Source organism: Pinus tabuliformis, chromosome 8, assembly GCF_031772625.1.
Source record: "Pinus tabuliformis cultivar Carrire ecotype Pingquan chromosome 8, CPIR1, whole genome shotgun sequence".
In the NCBI taxonomy this organism is placed as follows: Eukaryota; Viridiplantae; Streptophyta; class Pinopsida; order Pinales; family Pinaceae; genus Pinus; species Pinus tabuliformis.
Genome location: NC_142294.1, coordinates 860891778 through 860917234, shown reverse-complemented (window position 1 = coordinate 860917234; position 25457 = coordinate 860891778).

Below are 25457 nucleotides of genomic sequence, written 5' to 3'. Positions count from 1 at the left end.
AGCCCGCATTTGATCGACCATCTCCCATGTAGCTTCATCGGACCCAAAGTACTTCCATTGCACTTTAACTTTCTCGATTGCTCGATTCCGAAGCATGAGCATCTTTCGTTGCAATATGCATTAAGGTTCTGACTTGAATTCTCCTTCAGGCTCCACATGTAATACAAACTAGTCAATCACATGATCAACGTCTCTAACATACTTCTTAAGCAATGACACATGGAAAATATCATGGAATTCCACTATCGGAGGCAGTGCAAGTTGATAGGCTCTTGGTCCAATCATCTCAAGAATCTTGAAATGTCCCTAATACCGAGGTGCCATCTTGGCACATGATCCAATCCTCAATGAGGTCTTCTTGGGCTTGATGTGAAAGTACACATGTTCCCCAACTAGAATCTCCTTAAACATATTGTTCTGATATGCATAAATTTTTTGTCTATTCTGTGTTGCATTTATGCCAACATGTTTGGTCCTATCAACACCCTGTTAATTAGATCACTCCAATTGATGGGAGTATTACAACTTTGCCTATAGAGTGCCTCAAATAGAATCATCGTTAAATATACCTGATACCCATTGTTGTAAGCAAACCGAACTAGTGGAAGATACTCTTCCCACTTTCATTGCTGATGCATGATGTACATTGTCAACATGTCTTCCAAAATCCTGTTGACCCTCTTTGTCTGTTCGTCTGTCTGTGGATGATAAGTTGTATTGAAGTACAAATTTGTGCGTAATCCTACAAATAACTATTTCCATAACCTAGAAGTGAACTTGGAATCCCAGTCTGAAACAATCTTCTTCGGAACACCATGCAACATCACTATCTCTCTGATGAAGACCTGTGTTGCATCATTATTTAAATAAGTAGACTTCACTGGAATGAAGTGAGCTACCTTCATCAACCTGTCAACCACAACCATTATGGAATCATCTTGTCTAGATGTCCTTGACAAACCTATAATTGAATCCATGGAAATGAACTTACATTTCCACTCTAGAATTAGAATTTGGCTATAATAATCCACTTAGGTGCTTACATTCTGCCTTTACTTGTTGAAAATCCAAGCATCTAGCCACAAACTTTTCCACTTCCTTCTTCAAATTTGGCCAATAATAGAACTTCTTCACCATTGTCAACGTCTTCTTATATCCTAGGTGACCCGAATATGGCTTAGCATGAAATTCCCTCAAGATAATCTTCTTGTGCTCACTGTTGTCCAGTACATATATCCTATCCCTAAATCTGACCAAACCATTTGTTGTGAGATGATAATCCACAACCTTATCACTTGTACCCTTTTGTAACCTCTGTATAAGCTCCCTATACCTTTCATCTTGTTGTCCTTCATGCAAGATTTGATCTTGTAGATCTATCTCATATGAACTCATAGTTGCTATGTGATTTTTCTATACTCTCTTGCTAAGGCATCTGCAACCCTGTTCTCTTTACCTTTAATGTACATGATCTCAAAATCAAACTCGTTGATCGTGTCCAACCATGTATCTTGTTCAGCATTCAGGTTCGGTTGGTCAAATAGATACCTCAATCCACTGTGATCACTTAACAATACAAACCTTCTACCAAGAAGATAATGTCTCCACATCTTCAATGCATGGACGATTGCTGCCAACTCAATATCATGTGTCAGATAATTTTTCTTGTGCTCATTTAGTTTCCTTGATTCATATCACACTACCTGTCCTTCCTACATCAGGACTCCACCAAGTCCTCTCTTGCAAGCATTTGTACATACCACAAACTCTTTGTCTGGATATGCAATATTTAAAAATCAAGCATTTTTCAACAACTACTTCAATTTATCAAAATTGGTTGCACATTCCTATCTCCATTCAAATTTCTTACCTTTCCTCTGCAATGGTGTAATGGGATAGGCAGTCTGAGAGAAGTTCCTGATGAACCTCCTATAATAATCTGCTAGCCCCATAAATGATCTTACCTCATCCACATTCCTAAGAGCTTCCCATTCCATGGTAGCTCTTATCTTTTATGGATCCACTGCTATGCCTTCCTTAGAAACCACATGTCCAAAGTAATGTACCTTTGTCTGGAAGAAACTGCATTTAATGAGCTTAGCATACAACTGCTCCCTCAGGAATCTCAACATTGTTGCTAAGTGATCGACATGCTCTTCCTCATTCTTAGAATATACCAGTATATCATCAATGAATACAATAACAAACTTGTCTAGATAAGGATGCAACACACTGTTAATCAAGCACATAAAAGTAGTTGGATCATTAGTCAAACCAAATGAAACTACAACAAACTCATAATTCCCATACGTGGTCCAGAAAGTAGTCTTGTAGATGTCATCTTCCTTAATGCATACCTGATGATATCTGAATCTCAAATCAATCTTCGAGAACACTACTACTCCCTTCAACTATTCAAACAAATCATCAATCATCGGCAACAGATACATGTTCTTAATGGTCACTTTATTCAACTTCATGTAATCAATGCATAACCTGAGAGTACCATCCTTCTTCTTCACAAACAACACTGGTGCACCCCAAGGCGATACACTTGGCCTGATGTATCCTTTGTCAAGAATTTCCTTCAACTGCAACATCAATTCCACTAACTCTGGTGTGCTCATCATGTATGGTTCCTTTGATGTTGGTGTTGCTCCCGGTACCAAATCAATAGAAAATTCCACTTCCTTGTCAGGCGGAAACTCTGAAATATCTACCGGGAACACATCCTGAAACTGCTGTAAAATTGGATTCCTCCTCAAGACATCCACGTCCTCAACTTCCTTACCTTTGTTACTAGAAATATGCATTGCAAATAACACACACCCTTTTTTGTGACTACACTTGGCCTGAATAGTTGTCACCATTCTAATTGATGTTGCCTTCTTCTTACCCTACAAGATTCTCGGTTCTCCATTATCATCTAAGCACTCAATATCCTTGTCATAAAAATCCACCTTGGTCCTATGAAATACAACTAATCCATACCCAACAACATATTGTATGATCACAACGGAAGCACATTCAAATTCATTGATGTAGACATACCATTCAACTCAAATGCACAAGCTCTTACCCAGTGATGAACTCTCTTCATAGTACCTGTAGCCAACTGTACTAACCAAGACACTGCATGCACTTATTTATTCAAACAACACTTATACACCAGGTCAGGATTAATATAACTATAATTAGACCCAAGGTCAATCAAAATAGAAACAACTTGATCACAAAGCTTACCGTCCATCTCAATAATACATGCCTAGTGATCTGCCTGCATGTTATCAAGCGCTGCATAGATCCGAGGAATACTCTATCCAAAATCCCCTAATGTCTATGCCTCTTTATCACTGTAGATCTACGGTCTACCACCCTAATGTCATGGATAATCTCTCATGCGATTCTCTCCTCCACAAGTCCAACACTGCAAGGGATTCCCACCATCACCCTTATTCTGCTCCTCAGACTGAAATCCATGTCCTCTGTCGAATGCACTGAACTTCTTAAGTGGTGTTTCATTCTCTTTGCTACCTGTGTCCTGAGGTCTTGATCGCTTCTTATCCCATTTTCCCTTATCATTACCTTTCCAATCCTGCTTAGTCTTCGACCTGCACTTTGATTGCTCATAACAATGCTTTAGCTTCCTGATGGCTTCCTCCAATGATCTAGGCTCATCAACCTCAATCTTGTCCTTCAATGCTACCGATGAATCTCTGAATCTTCGTTTTCTCCTCCTTAAGATATGGCACATACCTCAATAACTCCAAGCATCTACTATTGTACTCCTCATAGGTCACATATCCCATCTTCATCTCATAGAACTTATTTTCCCTATCATCATAGTATCTCTCTGATAAATACTTCTTCCTAAAAAGTCTCTTGAACTCACTCCAAGTCAAATCCTCTTCATGAGTACCTCTAACATTATTTCCATCTTCCCACCATATTTCTACTTTGCCTTTAAGACTGAATGTAAGTATTTTGGCCTTCATGTTCTCTAAGTAATCGTGCAATCTGAAGAACTTGTTCATCCCAAGCAACCACACTTTTGCATCCTGTGACTTATTCATTTCCCTGTCAAATGTAGGTGGCTTTGCTTTCTTGAACTCATCCGGCAAATATCCCTTGTCACTCATCCTATAAGGATGAAAATGATGATGACGATCATACCTGTCTTAACTAGAACTAAAGTAAACCCCATGTCCATTGCCTCATCTATCAGAACTAGAATAAACCCCATGTCCACTGCCTCATCTATCAGAACTAGAATAAACCCCATGTCCACTGCCTCGTCTATCAGGTGTATCCAAGAATTTTACATCCCTAATCATGTCATCTTTATCCGACCTGTGCCCACCATGTGACCTGCTACCATATTATCCATTAGTCCTATCTTATTTCCCAGGATTGATTCTAAGTCGTCCTTGTCTTTGTAAGTCCGACAATCTCTGAAGAATCACCACATTGAGCTCTACTTGTTTCTCTTTTGCCCTATCAATTCTCTCTTGTGATTGAATGATTTAGTCATTATCTTCTTTGCAACTCCTTATTTTTTCCTTCAAACCTCTCTAAGTGTCTTCTATGTCAAGGGAATATCCCTCAACATGCTACTCATCTAATCTATAGGGAAAATCTCATGAACTATAGTCTACCATATTGCTAGTCATATTTTCTCTTCTCTCATTGCAAGGTATATCATGTAAGCTAAACCAAATTATAAAAAACTCAACGTACCTCACTGTAGTTCAGGGGAGGATCTCTCATCTGCAAGATCAACCAAATTATCACAATACATGTATAATAATAATCATCACAATATATAAACATCATCTTAATCGTCATCCAATTACCATGCATAATGCCACGATTATAACACTGAATAGGTACTATGCATAACAATACCTACACAATCGACATACATTCATGACAACACATCTTAACAACAACATCATCATCTTCTGCATGACATCACAACGGAAACAATGACCAGTACCATGCATACATAAAAAACACATAGACCACAAGCATAATGAACATATATGCAACTAACATGTACACATGACAACACATTTATCCAAGAGAAAGGAGAACAAAACATCACCCAAGGAGAACTAAACCATGCTTTGATACCACTCTGTAACACCCTCCTCCCACATTTACCCAAGGTAATCGGTCGACCGGGGTAAACATGTGACGAATAGTTACTATGATATGATTCAACTCCCCAAGTATAGTTAAGGAACTGGAACTGAAAAGACAAGACCAATCTGACCTTCCTTTGGAGCTACAAAACCTTCAGTAGACAACCAACCCTTCCAAGTGCCCAACCCCTGAGACAACTTCATGTTTTGATGATCTAGGCCCCCAATCACTGCAATGAAAAGTCGTGCATGTTACTGAGACCCTCTAGTCACTCCCACAACCCACAACAAGCCATGCATGTGATTGTGGCCTTTTTCAGGCAGTTTTGTGCTAGCAACCCCGGATTTTGTGTCACTTTTTCAAGGTCAGGACTTAGGGCACTTCCCAGAACTTCATGAAACTTCCAAAAAAGATAATTAAAACTTAGATAAGGTTAGTAATGCAAATAATTTATCAAGGACTTGATATGACCCCTACTAGCCATCACAGGAGTTTCATAAAACACATCATGAACATGTAATCTACAAGTCATAACAACATATCTAAACATAGGAAGCTCATACTTATTTGAGAATTGTCAAGGAGGACTAATGTCTCCTCCCAATAGTTTCATTTTTGTCTATTATGCCATTCATTCATTACTATTTCATCTACTAACCAAAACATGATGAGAGCCATACATCAAGATTATCATAAAACATGCTCATAACCATCAAATAACCATAAATATATCAATGATGAAACAACTATTAAAGCCACATAATGACAAGCACAATTACTCATGAAAATACTCAAGGAAAATGAGCTCTTATTAACATATGCAAATCCAACCAAGTCACGGATTTTCATGTACCACCCGACCATAGATTGTGTTGAACCAGATCTCTCTTTCATCCAATCACCCCTGCGCCATATTCCAAGCATGAATGTGGGATCTCATGAAACAAATCAAACAAAACCAAACCAGGGTTTCCAAAGGCCAAACCACCTCAACCCTCAACCAGTCATTCCATCTCATAGTTGGACATCACTAGCATCACCAAATTGGTCTCTACCCAAGTTGTCCAGGGCTCTAGAGCATTTGTTCCAACCAAGGCTTCCATGACTAATAACTCAACCCACAACTACTGTCGGGCTCCAGAGTGTTTGTCCAACCAGGGCTTCCAGGACTAGTAACTGAACCCACCAAAGGCTCCAAAGGATTTGTCCAACCAAGGCTTCCAAGACTAGTAACTCAACCTAAGTTGTTATAGGGCTTCTAGAGTGTTTGTCCAACCAATGCTCTAGGAACTAGTAACTCAACCCACAACCATAAGGAACATGAGAACCAACCAGAAAACAAAAGGAAATAATCCCACAACACCATGGCTATCTGGGAAATTGCAAGGCTAGGAAAAATCACTGTCAATCCATTCAAACCTCCATGCCAATGACAAATCATGGCTAAGAAACCACATGCACGTGCCATGCATGCCAAAACTAGCAAGAAAATCATACATGCAACTCAGTACTTGCAAGAAAAACCCGATCGTTGTTGATCTCGATGTCGTCTTGCGCTTTACTGCTCTTATTTTTCCTTCTTGCTCCAAATCCCACATATTCCACACTCCTCCACGAGTGCTCAAAGAAAACCCTAAGTGTGTGTTGTAGCGGCTACAACCACCCTCCAAAATTTTTACTTAGCCTGTTTTGGAGCCTCCCCTACCAACCTTACACAACACTTTGTCTTGCTTCATCAAGTACTCAAGCTTTAGTGTTTTCCTCGCACAAAGGCAGCCTGTCGATCACAGTCGATCCATTCCCCTCACAGGCTGCTTACCCAGACTTGGTCTAGCTATAGGCTGAGCAGCTTCCCCTTGAAAATTGCGCATTCCTGGAGGGAAACCAGCCTTCCCTCCAGGAATTGTGCAATCCTCTCTGACAGCCTGCTGGTCTCTAGGATTGCGCAATCCTGCCAGCCAACCCTCCCAGCAGGATTTGCACAATTTTTCCCAACAACAATCTAGTCAACCCAAGATTTGCATAAATCTAGGCAGAATTTAGTTGCTCTGCCCAGAAATTGTGTAATCCCCTTGGGTATTCAGCACATCTTACAGTCAGGAATGCACATTTTTCCCCTAGCCGTTGAGCACTGGCATGCATGGACAGTTTGGTTGACTAGTTCCACCCGGGATTGAGGAAACTTGACTTACATGCATGCATGACTTGATCTTCCTGGAATAGCAAGAGACAACATGCAAATGGCATCCCATGATTTAGGGAGCTATTTTAGAAGTCGGGGGTTACATGCAAAGTTGTTTTACAAGTTTCCCTCCAAGTGTTGCTTTTTCCTAGATTTGTGGCATGCGAGTCGTGAGACCAAAATTATTTATTTGACGCATCAAATCTCATTCATTCACATCAACCGTGGAGCTCTGACATCCCACAGCACATCGAGGACTCTTCGACACATCCGACTTAGTTATTCATGGGTAAGTGCCCTCAACTTGTATTTTTCATCATTTCTGTCGCTTTTTGTATATTCTCTTGTGTGAATGTTGATTGCATGATTTCTTTGAACATCTGCTGTCATTTACATATATTATAACTTGTCCTACCTTTGTTTCAATTTTCGTTTCTATCTCACTATTGTCGCATGCATGAAACTCCTTTGCACGGACGTTCGCCCAACCAGCGAATGACCTCACCCACATGCATGTTGATCTGTTTGTTGAATCTTCCATTCATGTTTTTCATGCACTGTTTATCACTTCCGCTATCACTTAGTGTTGCCATGCATTTCATTGACTTACTTGCTTTCAGTTTCCCAACGGCGAGTTGAGCCAACCTTGGCCCGGTCTCCGCCTTCACCAAGGCTGCATTGCGCAATCTGGAGAAGGAAGGCTCACCTTCCTCCCCATATTTGTGCATTCTAGCCCAACACTGGCCTCCTAGACTCATTTGCACATTCCTGGAGAGCAGTGGCTGCTTGGCCCAAGAATTTGCGCAAATCTATCCCTGGGCCAGTAGTCCTTCCTAGCAGGGATTTCACATTGCGCAATCCCAGCAGCCAACTACCCAACTGGATTGCGCATTTCGCAGATCCAACAACCAGTCCATCCTCCCAGTCAGTCCAGACTACCTTTTGCTCAGTTCTGGTAGCCATCCACTCAGGCTTCGAGGGAAATTTGTGCAATCTTGCTCATCAGTTTCCCAGGTATGTGTTGTATCCTTCCTCGGATTTGCTTTGTTTTCACTCACATATTTCTTGCCATGCATGTTGCTTGTTTCCAGATCTTTCAGGTGTTCATCTGTCTCAATGGCTTCCAAGAGAATAGGATCTCAGGACACTGATGGTATGGCAGCTGGAGCAACAGCTGAGTAGGTGTCCTCTGGTTTGTCGATTTATGAAGATACGAAGTTGTATCTAGACAAGGACATCAAACTGAAGTGGCAAGAGGTGAATGAAATATTCGCAGGTACTTTTGGGGAAGACCTTGAAGACCATCAGGTGTACGTGAACATTCGTAAGTCTATTTTGTATTGGATTGCATGCATATACCCCACGTTCCCATGCACAGACATGATTCACTGGATCGTCTCTCACACTAACCTCGAGACGATGACCTTGAGCAGTGTCAATGGGATGAAGCTTGCAACCTTTTGGGCATGAGATTACAATAAGATCTATCAGATGACCGAGCCCATGACTTTCATGACTCCCTTGTTCAGCTTGCCCAATAGTAGAGGCCACTCCAGAGACATTCTAAAGGATTGGGTAAAGGATCCAGCTCGTTTCAGGATGACCCCTAATCAGATCTATAAAATGAAGATATTGGGGAAGACATACCAATACTTGGTCATACTCGCATGTCAACTGAGTAGCCAAGTGAGCACTAAGACCTTCCCTCAAAGTTGGGTGGTCGTGCTGGACCAACTAGATAGACCATGCAACTGGCCTAGCATACTGGCTCATTAGCTAAAGGATCAAGTCACGAAGGCTCGATAGTCACCCGAAGGCATGCATGCAGAGATTTACATTTCCGCCTACATTCTAGATGCAGTCTGTGCCCGACATAAGTTCCTGGGCTTAGAGTGTGTATGGTCACCAGCAGAGACTGTTGTGAACGCATATTTCAATTTATTGTCCGAGTGCAGCTTCAAAGGAGTGATCATATGGCTATCGGACCATCTTGTTACCCCAATGTACATGTTGATATTCGAACAGGATCCACCCTGCATGTCAGAAGAAGCGATGAAGGCATTGTTAGGCATTGCAGACTGGTATGCCTCACCAGATGGCACATTCATCAGAGTGTTTAGTGCGGAGAAGCCTCCACATGTTTTGCCAAAGTTTGCTTTGGACGTGCTTGTCATGCAGGAAGTAGCGTATCATATCTAAGCAGGATTAATAGCTAGGACACAATGGAAGAAGAAGGCACCTTGGCCCACTCTTCCATTGCATATTGGGTTATACAAGATCCGGAGCATCAAACAACTGGATGTTGAAGCTGAACAGAAGAAGAAGTACCCGTTTTACCTCCGAAGCTTCAACCCATATGACCCACATTGCATTGTGAAGGATCACTGCATGAGAGTTCAGTTTAATTCGATCCATGGGGCATGTCATTGGGCCGAGAAGGGCTCATGGAGGTATTGCTTCAATTCCTCCGGACATAATGAACAGGTTAGTTTCGCCATAGAGTGGTTAGCACAACAGTGTGAAGCACCATCACGGAGAACGCTAGTAGTAGCAGCAACAGCAAAAACAATAGAGCCAAGCATACCTATGCGCGACAAAGGGAAGAGAAAGATTGTCGACCAGATGGAGGAGGAACAAAACTGCAAGTTTGAGAAAATCCACTTGTAGAACAACCAGCGATGGCTATCCAACAGAAGAGGTAGTGGCGCGACAAGCGAATCGCGCGAAGGCAGAGGGATAAGAAGAGAATGGAAGAAGCGGAGAAGGAGTTGCATGAGCTGAGGGAGCAACTCCAGAAAGAACAAGAGTTGCGCCAACATGAGAAGGAAGCGCAACAGCAGCAGATTCAGCAGGGGGCGCATCACATGCAGACAGATGAAGTAGCGCCTGTACAAGTAGTTGATTCTTTTGAACAACTGGCATCAGGCGAACATGGTGAACCCTCGCAGGGGCAAGACTTTTCTCATGAGATAGAACAAGCTCTTGAACAGTTGGATGCAGACATGGAGCAGTAGGAGTTGGAACAGGACACTAACCTCATGCCTCACCAAAGAGAGGTCGACTCACCTACTTCAATGCATCTAGACGATGAGCAAGTCTCGGATGACCAAGGAGGCACTAAGATCCTTGGTGGTCAACCGGAAGCAGAGATGCACAACATCTCCTTTGACGAATCTCATCACAGAGTTGTGCAGTCTCAAAGAGTACTGACTCTGGAAGACCAAACATCCCTTGCGTAATTTGAAGAGAAAGTGATCGTGACTGATGTGCACAAGCATCCAGCTGCATTAGCCGATGCAACTAGAGTGTATGCCGAAGCCACTAGCTCAAGTGTTTGTTTTCTCATAGCTGAGAATGAGCGAATGGCGAAGGAACTACAGGTGACCAAGCAGGGAGGATACTTGGTGACAATGTCTGCCCGAGCTAAACTAAAGAAGACAATACTAGATGAAGTGTTGTCCTTGGACACAGTTATGCAATCATTGTACTGCAAGTTTGGTACCGTGCATCAAGCAGTCATTCATCTCCATGGATGGCAGCAGCGATGTGCAAGAAGAGTACGCATCTTGAAGAACATACATACTATTGTTGATAACATGCGAGCATGGATGATGAAGTACAAGGGAGCCCCGCTTCATTTTCCAAAGATGATGAAGGCCAATGCGATCGAGCTGCAAGCACGTATCCGGAGTCAGATCTGAAACTATGAAGACCTACCACAACTCATCACTAGCATACAGGCTTCCCATGCATGAGTATTCAAAAGCATGGAGGTTATAGTGCACACTCATGTGATCCCATCACTTGGGACCCTCACTCAGGTGAAGACCAAGAAGCAGGTCCAACAGGAGCTTGACTCGTACTTCGATGAGCTGATGTGCACCGCCACCAGCCTAGACTTTCCTATCAGTGCAAACATCATGCGCAAGTACGTTGCTGGTCCGACCACACTAAAGACAATGATGTGCATGCTCACAGACGAGTTGGACAGAGGAGCCCGAGCAGTGTACCCAGATGCTATGGAGGCAAGGTTCAGGTTTCAAACGGATGTCACAGTAGAACACACAGACACTCTCAAGGACTACCAATCTTGGCATCAATATGTCACTGTTGATCAGCATGAGGATGTCGAGCAGTTGGACTTCTATGGTTGTCTAAGTCCAAATGATGTCTAGTTTGGCTTGTCCAAGCCATTGTTCACATGGGTACATGTGCATTGTAATGTTGAGTCATGTTAAGTGTAAGTCAAGTGTCAAGAGTGGATGTAACAGTCATAGAGTAGGTGAAGAGTCATGAGGGTAGTTGAATGGTCACAAAGGGGAATGTCAAGGATCACCCCACCCTTTGCTATAAATAGTCCCTCATAACGCATTGTATAGGCTTTTGGTCAACCAAGCTTCTACTAAGGCTATTTTGAAGAAGGCTTGGACAGTATTGTAACGTGCCTTGGCTTCTCCACTACACGGAGATAGTACATCTCTTTGGAGGAGCAGGCAGATGTGGCTATAACGTTCCACTGTTGGGACTAGCAGGTTTACATGGATGTATTGTATGATTGTGACTTACACTTCTTTATATAATAAGAGCCAACACATTTTCATGCATATGTTGTTATTGTAGTTGGATTGTTCCGGTTGCCTTAATGATATATTTTGTTTAACTTACGTACTTGTGTATGAACTGATTTCTAAGCAATTATATGAATCTTGTTGTTAATGTGTTTCATATGTTGTTAATGTTGTCACCGTTCGTGTCGACTGCTCTGCCGGACATCAGACAGACCTTTCTTAGGAACCTTTCTATATCAATTGTTAGACTCATCTTAGACTGATCCGTGAGTGTTGTTCATGTTATCTTACCTTATATGTTGTGACTTCTGCATCCGAGTGGACTGCTTCGCTGGAAGCTGTGCATGTCCTTTGTGTTGTGTGCTCCTAGCCGAGTTGGGACTGATCCCTTTCAACCTGGAAATCACCTTCACCTTCCTCTCCCTTCGAAGTGTTGGAACCTCTCATACACCTTCCTTGACTCATTGCATCATTCACACCCTTGCTACTGACAGAGTTATCTTACTTTCCTCTGTGCGACATCGCGGTCAAGGCATTACCTTATCACCCACTGCTGGGACTCCTACACCAACCGGTCTGAGGTACAATTGGGACTTCTTACCAGGGAGATCCCCTTGACATGTTGGCAAGTCTAGTGTCCTCTCATCCAGTTTTGAACGTTTGCATATCTTTCATGGAGTCTTGCATTCTTCTTCCCCCGAGGTGTTTTTCAAATCGTGAAGATGTCTCCATCTCGGGGAAGACTTTCAATCTCTTGTCCACTCACATGTATGATGATGAAGGCGAAGTGGCCTGGCGTGAACACTTACATAACTTTCTCTCCATGATTTATGAGGAATATGAGTTTACTGACGAACAGTCTAGGTTGCTGCTTGCATACACATTTCGTGAATCTCCATTTCGTTGGGTGCTCAGCCTGCCGGCTAACACCGCGCACTCATGTGAGCACTTTTGTGATCTTATTGAAGACATGTGCTATCATTTTGATCCAGACCATCTTGAACGGAAATTTTTACAGCAACAGAGGGCTCCGCCTGAATATGTTATTGATTTTTGGCAGCGCTTCCGTAACTTGCAGTTTCAAGCTCCAAGGAGCCAGATGAAGTTTGCTTATCTCTGGAACCGGTTCGAGTATTGTCTTAAGAAATCTGCCTGTCCCGAGAGAAAGCTTGATGTCAAGACTCGCTCAACCTTCTTCGTTGATGGAACTGCGCAATCCCATGTGGGAGCAGGCACTGCCTCAATGGACTGTTCGCCTCCCTCTCATTCAACAGTTCCACCATCGCCCAGTGATGCTGAGGATCATGTTCGCACATCTGTTCATCCTTCACACCCTCCCAACATCACTCCACTCAATTTTCGTGCAGATTTGGTTGTGATTCCTTCGAGTTCCCATATGCATTATTTTCTTCGACCTCCATCTTCGCACTCAAGTGTTCCTCTGGATGATGTTGTCTTGTGTTCGTCCATTTCGGGCTCTTCACTTGTTGTGAACGAGGGACAACCCACTGACGGAGTTGGTGTTGCACAACCAACATGCGCTGTCATTCATGAAGAGTATGAGTGGGAGCTTCAACATCAACACTTGGTGAAGGATGACTCCCATCCGTCCGAGCCCCCTCCATTCTTTCCTAGCTTCTTTGGTGAACCTACCATCCATGATTTTGCATGTGTGTCTTCATCCAAGAATGCACTCATTGTTGATCACTCGCAGGACTCACCGGATGTTAGTCCATCATTCGACAACAAAGAGGATAAGTTATTCATTGAAGATCCACTTGATCCTTCATCTGCCTTTTCTGGAAACACAGAGGATGAGTTCATTCGCTTTTCATCTACCCCTCTATTTGATTTATCTGATCATGAGGATGTTGAAGAATTCATTGATTTTTCTAATCGTGGTGGTCATGATCCATTTGCTTCCAATTTTGATCACGATCACGAATCTATCGCAGTTGATTTTTCGAATCCACCGGTCTATGATGATCTACCTGATGATGAAGTTGAGACACCCAAGACTGTCGAGGCACTTCAGCCCGAGCTGATGGTTATGTCAGGCCCTCACTCTCTTGAGGTTAGTCTTACTTCTGATCATGAAATCGATCAATCGCCCAAGGCTCCTCATCACTCATCTGTATGCATTGAAGATCCATCTCACACACACATCACACTTCCTCCACTCGAACTGCACGATCCCATTTCTCATGCTTTGGAGGAGTCTTACATTGCAAGCACTTGTTCGCGATGAAAGTTGTCTTTGTTTCTTTCGTTTGCTTGCATTTCACAGTCAAGAGTGTGTTTTTGTTTCAAAGTTGCACGTAGTGTCACACAACACCATGACAAGTCCACGGACTGTCCGTCATGCACATGCACTCACTTATGTCCCATGGGCACTTTGAAACACGAAGTGTGGTTGTCTTCACTGTTATATCTTTCTTGTATGCTGGTCCGCACAAATGGGTTACTCGCAGACCAAGCCTTCACCCACATGGGTCTACCAATGCATCGGTCGATGCATTGGAAGTATCACTCCACGTCATCAAGCCGATGCACCGTTAGTGTAGGAGTAGGAGTAGTGTTTGCTTTCAGTTGTTTGCTTGCATGCTTGCTTATTTTCATGCTTTGATTGCCTGATTGCTTGCTTGCTTGTTTGTTTACTTGCTTTGCTCTCATTTTTTCTTCTGTTTTTTCTTGGCTTTGTTGTTAGTTTGTTCACTTGTTTTGTTCGTAGGTTAGTTCGCATGAAACCATGTGTGACTCATGAAACGAGTTGGGTAAAGTACAAGAGGGTTTGTACAGCTATCGCTACTTGGTTATCTATCATCTTGCCTCTGTATGATGAACTTGTTACTCTTAGTCCATGATACGTCGAAGGAAAATACGTACTGTTCGAAGTGAACCTTGGTGAAAGCACAACGCTTGCGCGCTAACTTGTGTCACCTTCTCTAGTTGGTTGTTTTTGGGTTAACCCTTGTCAGCTCAGTCAAGTAGAGTAAGGTAAGGGGGAAAACCTTAGCAGGCATGTCAGAGATATAATAAACTATTTATCTGCTGGAACAACCTCCTCTGCTCTCAATAAGTCGGGATCCCTCTTTCGCCTCTGAAATGAATAAGTGTTATGCACAGTGAAAATGAAAATGAAAAGAATAAAAATGTCAAAAAATTCAAAATGAAAAATGAATAAGGTGAAAGAAGAGAAAGGCTTCTTGTGCATGGAGTTGATGCAAGTAACTCCGTAGGGGTACTGACCAGGCTCACTAGAAGCGGAGCAATGTTTGTGTTCCTATGTGACTCCACCGGGGGAATGTCCAGGCCTGCTTGCAGTGGAGCAACACCAAAGATGAAAACTAAGGCTCTGACGACTATACTACTTGTGCACCTATATACCCCTCAACCCCAATCGAAACAATTGTGTTGCCTTGGCTTGGAATGTGTGTCAATTGACAAAGAGTCTAGCAGATGCTACATCTTACATCAAGTTAGTGTGAAGCCAAGATGAGCTGAGGGCTGAACAATACTTCCGAAGGTGTTAGACTTGTTTTTCACGAACAAGGTCCACTCAGAGAGCTGGAGTTCTACTAGTGTGTCACCAAGTGTTGTAGCGGCTACAACCACCCTCCAAAATTTTGCCTTAGCCTATTTTGGATCCTCCCTTGCCAACCTTACACAACACTTCGTCTTGCTTCATCAAGTACTCAAGCCTCAGTATTTTCCTCGCACAAAGGCAGCCTGTCGATCACAGTCGATCCATTCTCCTCACAAGTTGCTTACCCAGACTTGGTCCAACTGCAGGCTAAGCAGCTTCCACTTGAAAATTATGCATTCCCGGAGGGCAACCAACCTTCCCTCCATGAATTACGCAATCCTCTCTGACAGCCAGTTGGTCTCCAAGATTGCGCAATCCTGCCAGCCAACCCTCCTAGCAGGATTTGCACAATTTTCCCAATAGCAGGCTATTCAGCCTAGGATTTGTGCAAAGTTGGGCAACAGTCAGCTGCTATGCCAGAAATTGTGCAATTCCCTTGGGCAGTCAACCCAGCTTACAGTCACGAATGCGCATTTTTCCCAAGCAGTTGAGCATTGGCATGCATGGACAGTCTGGTTGACTGGTTCCACCCGAGACCAAGGAAACTTGACGTGCATGCATGCATGACCTGATCTTCCTGGAATAGTAAGAGACAACATGCAAAATGCATCCCATGATTTAGGGAGCTATTTTTAGCAATTGGGGTTACATGCAAAGTTGTTTTAGAAGCTTCCCTCCAAGTGTCGCTTTTTCCTAGATTTGTAGCATGTGAGTCATGAGACCAAACTTATTTATTCGATGCATCAGAGCTCATTCATTCACATCAATCATGGAGCTCTGACATCCCACAGCACATCTAGGACTCTTCGACACATCCGGCTTAGCTATTCACGGGTAAGTGGCCTCAACTTGTCTTTTTCAGCATTTCTGTCGCTTTTTGTGTATTTGCTTGTGTGAATGTTAATTGCTTGATTTCTTTGAATGCATGCTGTCGTTTACATATATTATAACTTATCCTAGCTATTTTTCAATTTGTGTTGCTATCTCACTATTGGAGCATGCATGAAACTGCTTTGCACGGACGTTCGTCCAACCAGCAAACAGCCTCACCCACATGCATGTTGATATGTTTTTTGAATCTTCCATTCATGTTTTGCATGCATTATTTATCACTTCTGCTATCACTTAGTGTCGCCATGCATTCCATTGATTTACTTGCTTTCAGTTTCCCGTCGGCGAGTCGGGCCAACCTTGGCCCGGTCTCTGCCTTCACCAAGGCTACATTGCGCAATATGGAGAAGGAAGGATTACCTTCCTTCCTGGATTTGTGCATTCTGGCCCAGCACTGGGCTCCTGGACTGATTTTCACATTCCTGGAGGGCAATGGCTGCTTGGCCCAAGAATTTAAGCAAATTTGTCCCTGGGCCAGCAGTCCTTCCCAGCTGGGACTGCGCATTGCACAATCCCAGTAGCCAACTGTCCAAATGGATTGCGCATTTCACAGATCCAGCAGCTAGTCTAGCCTCTCAGTCAGTTGAGACTGCCTTTTGCGCAGTTCTGGAAGCCAGCTACTCAACCTCCAAGTGAAATTTGTGCAATCTTGCTCATCAGTTTCCAGGTATGTGTTGTGTCCTTCCCCAGATTTTCTTTATTTTCACTGACATATTTCTTGCCATGCATGCTCCTTGTTTCTAGATCTTTCAGGTGTTCATCTGTCTCAATGGATTCCAAGAGAACAAGATCTCAGGACACTGATGGTATGGCAGCTGGAGCAGCAACTGAGCAGGTGTCATCTAGTCTGCCGATCTATGAAGATATGAAATTGTATCTAGACAAGGACATCAAATTGAATTGGCAAGATGTGAATGAAACATTCGCAGGTACTTTTAGGGAATACCTTGAAGATCATCAGGTGTACGTGAACATTCATAAGTCTGATTTGTACCGGATTGCATGCAGATACCCCACATTCCCATGCGTGGACATGATTCACTGGATCGTCTCTCACATTGACCCTGAGACGATGACCTTGAGCAGTGTCAGTGGGACGAAGCTTGCAACCTTCTGGGCATGAGATTATGATGAGATGTATCATATGACCGAGCCCACGACTGTCATGACACCCCCGTTCAGCCTTCCCAATAGCATAGGCCACTCCAGAGACATTCTGAAGGATTGGGTAAAGGAGCCAACTGGTTTTAAGATAACCCCTAATTAGATCTATAAAACGAAGATATTGAGGAAGGCATACCAATACTTGGTCATACTCGCATGTTGACTGAGTGGCCAAGTGAGCACTAATACCTTCCCTCAAAATTGGGTCGTTGCGTTGGATGATCCATGAGGATCCATCGATCCAATTGTACAGATGTTCAAAGTGTCGTCATCAGTGTTCATGGGTGTCGTTCAGTGTCGTCGTCGCTTCAGTTCAGCTTCGACAGATCGATAGTGTTGGTTGTTCAAGCAATGTTCATAGGTTTTCATGGCATTCAGCGGAGATGGTTTAGCGCCTGGTTGTCGAATTGAGTTCATCGATAGTTCCCCAAGGTTTGATCGACAACATGTGTTTTGTCTTTCGACAAACAAGGTTGGTGTCAACATGGTTGTGTTGTCAGTAGCAGAGGTTGATGTGTCAAAAAAGGTGTCATCATCTGACGCATAAGTTCGTCGTCAAGGTTGTCATTGCAAAGACAGTTGGAGTCGACGATGTGTGCAGGGTTTTATCATCGCATGTGGTTTTACGTCATATTATGACGAAAGATTGTAAAGGGTTTTTGAAATTCTAGATCTAAACCCTAATCCTACATCTAAGTCCTAATGACTAAAAACTAAGTTTTTCAAACCCTAGTCCTAATCTAACCATTACATTCCAATGGTTATAAAATCCTAACCATGTTCTTCAAATCCTAAACACCTAACCCAAAGCTCTATAAATCAAAACCTAGCCTAAAAGCTATGCTAATACATTACAAAGCATTAAAATCTAAGCCTAGATCTTCAAACCTAAACCCTAATGCTAAGTGTTAAACCTTTGAATACCTCTCGGACTATTTCATTGTTAAAACAATACAAAACACAATATAAATCACATAAAAATCCCCTGACCGCCGATCTAAACCGCGCGGGGACCATTTACATGTGAGCAGGAAGACAGTCAAGCACTTAAGCCGCAAGCATTAACCACGCAGAAACCTCATCGGAGAAAGCTGGAGCAGTCAGCATGTGAACAGACGGAGGTAGCCATTGGGGTTCCTAGCTGTCGGGTTACAAAACCATCAGAACTTCGACATGTCAACGGGGAAATAGTTAACCATCTTGAAAACCGCAGCGGAACCGCCGGTGCGCTGCCCGCAGGCTTGGTCCAGCGCTCACATGAGCTATCTATACATCCGCCTGGTTAGCAAGCTATTAGCGGCTTTCGGGTTAACCCGATGTTATTTTTGGGTTTTGTTTGTAAATTAATTTTTAAATTAAATCGAATACCATGACTAGGCTCTAAGGTGTTCCTAAGGTGGCTAAACTAAACCTATTCAGCCCTACACATTAGCTCATTCATTCTGAAGGTGGGCAACAGAGGTTAGGATGCATTTGCAGGCCTATAAAGGAAGAATTCTTCATTGAAGAGAAGGAGGAGTGTTTTCAGTTTTCATGTGCAGGTTCTGGAGGTTAGAGGAGGATTTTGTTTTCTGAGTTTCGGGAGCATCGGGAGTCGGATTTGGAAACCGTAAGTGGCGTTGGAAAGCTGGTTCAGAGGGATATCTAATGAGAGAGGTCAAAATTTCCTGTGTGCAAGCTCAATCTGACTAAATCACTGTGTAATCGACACCTTCTTCTCCTTCTTAATAAAATGGTCGCCCATCTTGAAATTGGACGCGGAGACGTAGTCCATCAGGGATGAACTCTGTAATCAATATCGATGTCTGGTATATCTATGCTTTTGTTGTTTATACTTCCGTTTTGCATCTTTATTATGGTTTATTAGCTGTCGTAAAGTGTTCTGCTCCAGCAGTTTTCCTCGTTTTACGTGCTTTCGGTTTTCATTCAATTCACTAATGGCTAATCAACTCTAAATCAGTATTTAATATATGATCATATTAGATCATATAATTTGGTATCAGAGCAGGTTTTCATTTGTAGAGTTGCCATTGAATGTTAACCAGGTCAAAGTCGCAAGGATGAGAAGGAATCCTTGAGCAGATCGATCCAGAGATTCGAAAGCGACGAGTCGTTCAGAAATCGACCATGTTTGGACCTGATGCAAGTGAAAACACTGAGACTAAGATGAGTGAGGAACAGTTTCAGCAAGCATTCTTAACTATGCAGCAAATTTTGGGAGAATTGTACGAAGACAAGAAGGCGAGAGATGCAGCTTCTTCTTCAAAGGCATCGAAGAAGGACAAAGGTAAAGGAAAGAATGATAAACTACCTTCACCTTCATCATCTCCATCATCCTCTTCTTCTTCTTCTTCTTCCAGTGCATCATCTAAAACGGATAAGAAACCTAAGAAATCATCTCTTTTGAAACTTGATGTTAAATTTGAGTTACATGTTTATGATGGTGAAATGAATCCTGAAAAGTTAGATAACTGGATAAAGCAATTAGAAGTGTATTGTCGCATTCAGAACATTTCTAAAGATAAAACTAAAATTCAGTTAGCTACACTTAGAATGGAGGGAACAACTTTAATCTGGTGGGAAAGCAAAACTCAGTTAGATGTAAAGCAAATAGGAAAAGTTATCTCTTCATGGTCTAAGTTTTTGAAAGCTCTTAGGAAACAGTTCTATCCTTTAGGATACATGTAGCAAGCTGTTATGCAACAAGCTGTTATTGATTGGTAGCATCTGAGGCAAGGCAAAGGGCAGAGTGTTCAGGATTTTACTCAGGAGTTCAGAAAAAAAGCATTGGCGCTTGGTATTTCATTGGATACACATGAAACTTTGTTAAAATACGTTGGCAGTTTACATTCATATTTGCAGCATACTTCATTAATGTTTAATCCTGATGATTTTGACGAGGTGTGTGTTCAGGCCATACATATTGAATCAGGTGGCAGACCATTCAAGTTGTCATCTCAGTCATCCAAAGAGATGGAAAATAGAGAATCCAGAGAAAGAAATCAGCGATCGTTCAGAAGGAAAGACCTACCTGTTCTCATTATCAGTGAATTGGTCATGATGAATCAAAGTGCTAGAAACTTCATCTAGAACTTAAGCCCAAAAAATTCCTTAAGGCGAAGGATGAAAAGAAGGCCATTGCAGCAGTCCAACAAGACCTCGGTTCAGATTCAAGTGATGAACGGAAAATAACCACCATGGTTACGACAGGTAAAACTTCTGATACTGGTTCAAGTTTGAAATCTAATGTATCTTCTTCAAACATAAATCCTCCACATGAGGATAAAAGAGTTGAACTCTTCCACATAAGGATAACTTCTAAGCATACAAAGATTGACACAATGTTTGACAGTGGGTTGCAAGCAAATTTAATATCTGAACATATGGTTAATCAATTGGGATTGGAAACACATAATCATCCAAGACCATACCTATTAGGTTGGATTAATAAATCAACTCAGATACATGTCACAAAGCAGTGTGGGTTAAAATTTGCAATTATATCTAAGTACATTGATAAAGTGGAATTAGATGTGGTCCCAGTAGACATTTGTGGAGTTGTCTTAGGGAGTCCTTATCTTTATGATAGAGATGTAGTCTTTTACAGAAGAGAACATAAATATCACCTAAAGAAAGAAGGGGTTGAATTTATTGTTAGGGCACATAAAGTCAAATCAAACTTGGAGTTCAAGTAAATATGTACCCATGGTTATTAAGGAACAACATAAGGTTGATTGTTCAAGATGCGAGATTCAGTTTATAGATCAATTGGTTAAGGTGGTTAATTCTTTTCCAAGAAGTCTTATTCATGAACAGGATAAGCAACATGAGATACATTTAATGTCCTACGAACATCTTCTTAAAGACAGAATGAATCTCAATTCATTCATTCAACTGAATTATAGAAGCTATCATCATCAGCAGTGTATTGTAGGGAATGGTACATGTGAGTCTAATCAGAGAATTGTTTCAGGTGATATGTTTAATTTCAGTTTCAGGGGTGCAGGTCAGTATTGGGAAAAGTCAATGTCGCATTTCTTTAGTATTGCATCATCATTTCATGCTTTTAGAAGTAATGAAACCTCTCTTCAAGTGGAGAGGAAGTCTATAAGTTTTCATGACAAAGCATTTTCGAAAGTAGATCTAAAGTTTCCTTACCATGGTTTGAAAACTAATGCAATAAGTGAAAGTGTTAGTCAATGGAAATATCAGTTAATAGACATAGTGATTCAAGTAAATCAACAATTACTTAGATACTTTCAAAATCAAACTAAGTTGCAGCAGTCTTTACATCACAACTGGATGAGTTATGGGCAGCAAATTCACTTAGTAATCAGTCAACAGGAAAGTAAATCAAGTCAAGTAATTGATACAAAATCAAAATCAAAGGAGTCTTTGAATATTTCAGTTATTCTGGAAAGTAGATTGTTAATACCCATCAGATGTATTGAACAAAGTTCTACAAATATTGTTTTCAAAGATGTTTCTGAATCACTAACTCATGATTCTTCGTGGAAAGAATTCAATTTCCATGTTGATAACAGGTTGTTTGCCCATCGTCGCAAGTTGTTCATACTGCGGATGGAAGAAATAGGTCACCGAATCAAAATGTATCATGGTTAGCATCATCAGGGTCATCATCTGCAGATGATTGATTGAATTTATTGGTACATCGTCAGGTCAATATGGAAAGAGAGGGAGTTCTACCCTCATCGACTATTTAATTAGTCAAACTTTTGTGGTCCAAAAGCTTTCAAGTGGAGAGGAATGATCCAGGAGGATCCATCGATCCAATTGTACAGATGTTCAAAGTGTCGTCATCAGTGTTCATGGGTGTCGTTCAGTGTTGTCGTCGCTTCAGTTCAGCTTCAACAGATCGACAGTGTTGGTTGTTCAGGTAATGTTCATAAGTTTTCATGGCGTTCAGCAGAGATGGTTTAGCGCCTGGTTGTCGAATTGAGTTCATCGACAGTTCCCCAGGGTTTGGTCGACGACATGTGTTTTGTCGTTCGACAAACAGGGTTGGTGTCGACATGGTTGTGTCGTCAGTGGCAGAGGTTGATGTGTCGACAAAGGTGTCATCTGAGGCATAAGTTCGTCGTCAAGGTTGTCGTTGCAAAGACAGCTGGAGTCGACGATGTGTGCAGGGTTTTGTCCTCGCATGTAGTTTTACGTCATATTGTGACAAAAGATTGTAAATGGTTTTTGAAATTCTAGATCTCAACCCTAATCCTACATCTAAGTCCTAATGACTAAAATCTAAGTTCTTCAAACCCTAGTCCTAATATAACCATTACATTCCAATGGTTATAAAAATCCAAACCATGTTCTTCAAATCCTAAACACCTAACCCTAAGCTCTATACATCAAAACCTAGCCTAAAAGTTATGCTAATACATTACAAAGCATTAAAATCTAAGCCTAGATCTTCAAACCTAAACCCTAATGCTAAGTGTTAAACCTTTGAATACCTCTCGACCTATTTCATTGTCAAAACATTACAAAACACAATATAAATCACATAACAGTCTCCTGACCGCTGGACTAAACCGCGCAGGGACCATTTACATGTGAGCAGGCAGAAAGTCACATGCTTAAGCCACAGGCATTAACCGCATGGAAACCGCATCAGAGAAAGCCGCAGCAGTCATCATGTGAACAGACGGAGGTAGCCTTCAGGGTTCCTAGCCGTCGGGTTACAAAATCGTCGGAACTTCGACATGTGAACAAGGAAACAGTTAACCGTTTTGAAAACCACAGTGAAACTGCCAGCACGCTGACCGCAGGCTTGGTCTAGCGCTCACATGAGTTGTCCATACATCCACCTGGTTAGCAAGCTGTTAGCGGCTTTCGGATTAACCCAATGTTATTTTTGGGTTTTGTTTGTAAATTAATTCGAATACCATGACTAGGCTCTAAGGTGTTCCTAAGGTGGCTAAACTAAACCTATTCAACCCTACACATCAACTCATTCATTCTGAACGTGGGAAAAAGAGGTTAGGATGCATTTGTAGGCCTATAAAGGCACAATTCTTCATTGAAGACGAGGAGTGTTTTCAGTTTTCATGTGCAGGTTCTGGAGGTTAGAGGTGGATTTTGTTTTCTGAGTTTTGGGAGCATCAGGAGTCGGATTCGGAAACCGTAAGAGGCGTTGGAAAGCTAGTTCAGAGGGTTATCTGATGATAGAGGTCAGAATTGCTTGTGTGCAATTTTAGTCTGACTAAATCACTGTGTAATCAACACCTTCTTCTCATTCTTAATAAAACGGTCGCCCATCTTGAAAGCGGACCTGGAGACGTAGTCCATCAGGGACGAACTCCGTAATCAATATCGTTGTCTAGTATATCTATGTTTTCACTGTTTATACTTTTGTTTTGCATCTTTCTTATGGTTTATCAGCTGTCGTAAAGTGTTCTGCTCCAGTAGTTTTCCTCGTTTTCCGTGCTTTTGGTTTTCATTCAATTCACTAATGGCTAATCAACTCTACATCAGTATTTAATATATGATCATATCAGATCATATAATTTGGTATCAGAGCAGGTTTTCGTTTGTAGAGTTGCCATTGAATGTTAACCAGGTCAAAGTCGCAACGAGGAGAAGGAATCCTTGAGCAGATCGATCCAGAGATTGGAAAGCAACGAGTCATTCGGAAAACGACCATGTCTAGACCTGATGCAAGAGAAAACACTAAGACTAAGATGAGTGAGGAATAGTTTCAGCAGGCGTTCTTAACTATGCAGTAGATGTTGGGAGAATTGTACGAAGACAAGAAGGCAAGAGATGCAGCTTCTTATTCAAAGGCATCGAAGAAGGACAAAGGTAAAGGGAAGAATGATAAACCACCTTCACCTCCATAATATCCATCATCCTCTTCTTCTTCTTCTTATTCCAGTGCAGCATCTGAAACGGATAAGAAACCTAAGAAATCATCTCTTTTGAAACTTGATGTTAAATTTGAGTTACTTGTTTATGATGGTGAAATGAATCCTAAAAAGTTAGATAACTAGATAAAGTAGTTAGAAGTGTATTTTCGCATTCAAAACATTTCTAAAGATAAAACTAAAATTTAGTTAGCTACACTTAGAATGGGGGGAACAGCTTTAATCCGGAAACAATTCTATCCTTTAGGATACATGCAGAAAGTTGTTATTGATTGGAAACATCTGAGGCAATATAAAGGGCAGAGTGTTCAGGAGTTCAGAAAGAAAGCATTGGCGCTTGGTATTCCATTGGATACACATGAAACTTTGTTAAAATACATCGACAGTTTACATTCATATTTGCAGCATACTTTATTAATGTTTAATCCTGATGATTTTGACGAGGTGTGTGTTCAGGCCATACATATTGAATCAGGTGGCAGACCATTCAAGTTGTCATCTCAGTCATCCAAAGAGATGGAAAACAGAGAATCCAGAGATAGTAAGGGGAACATTTCGAAGAGAAAGAAATCAGCGATCGTTCAGAAGGAAAGACCTACCTGTTCTCATTGTCAAAGAATCAGTCATGATGAATCGAAGTGTTGGAAACTTCATCCAGAACTTAAGCCCAAAAAGTTCCTTAAGGCGAAGGATGAAAAGAAGGCCATTGCAGCAGTCCAGTAAGACCTTGGTTCAGATTCAAGTGATGAACGGAAAATAACCGCCATGGTTACGACAGGTAAAACTTCTGATACTGGTTCAAGTTCGAAATCTAATGTATCTTCTTCAAACATAAATCCTCCACATGAGGATAAAAGAGTTGAACTCTTCCACGTAAGGATAACTTCTAAGCATACAAATATTGACACAATGTTTGACAGTGGGTCGCAAGCAAATTTAATATCTGAACATATAGTTAATCAATTGGGATTGGAAACACAGAATCATCCAAGACCATATCCATTAGGTTGGATTAATAAATCAACTCAGATACATGTCAC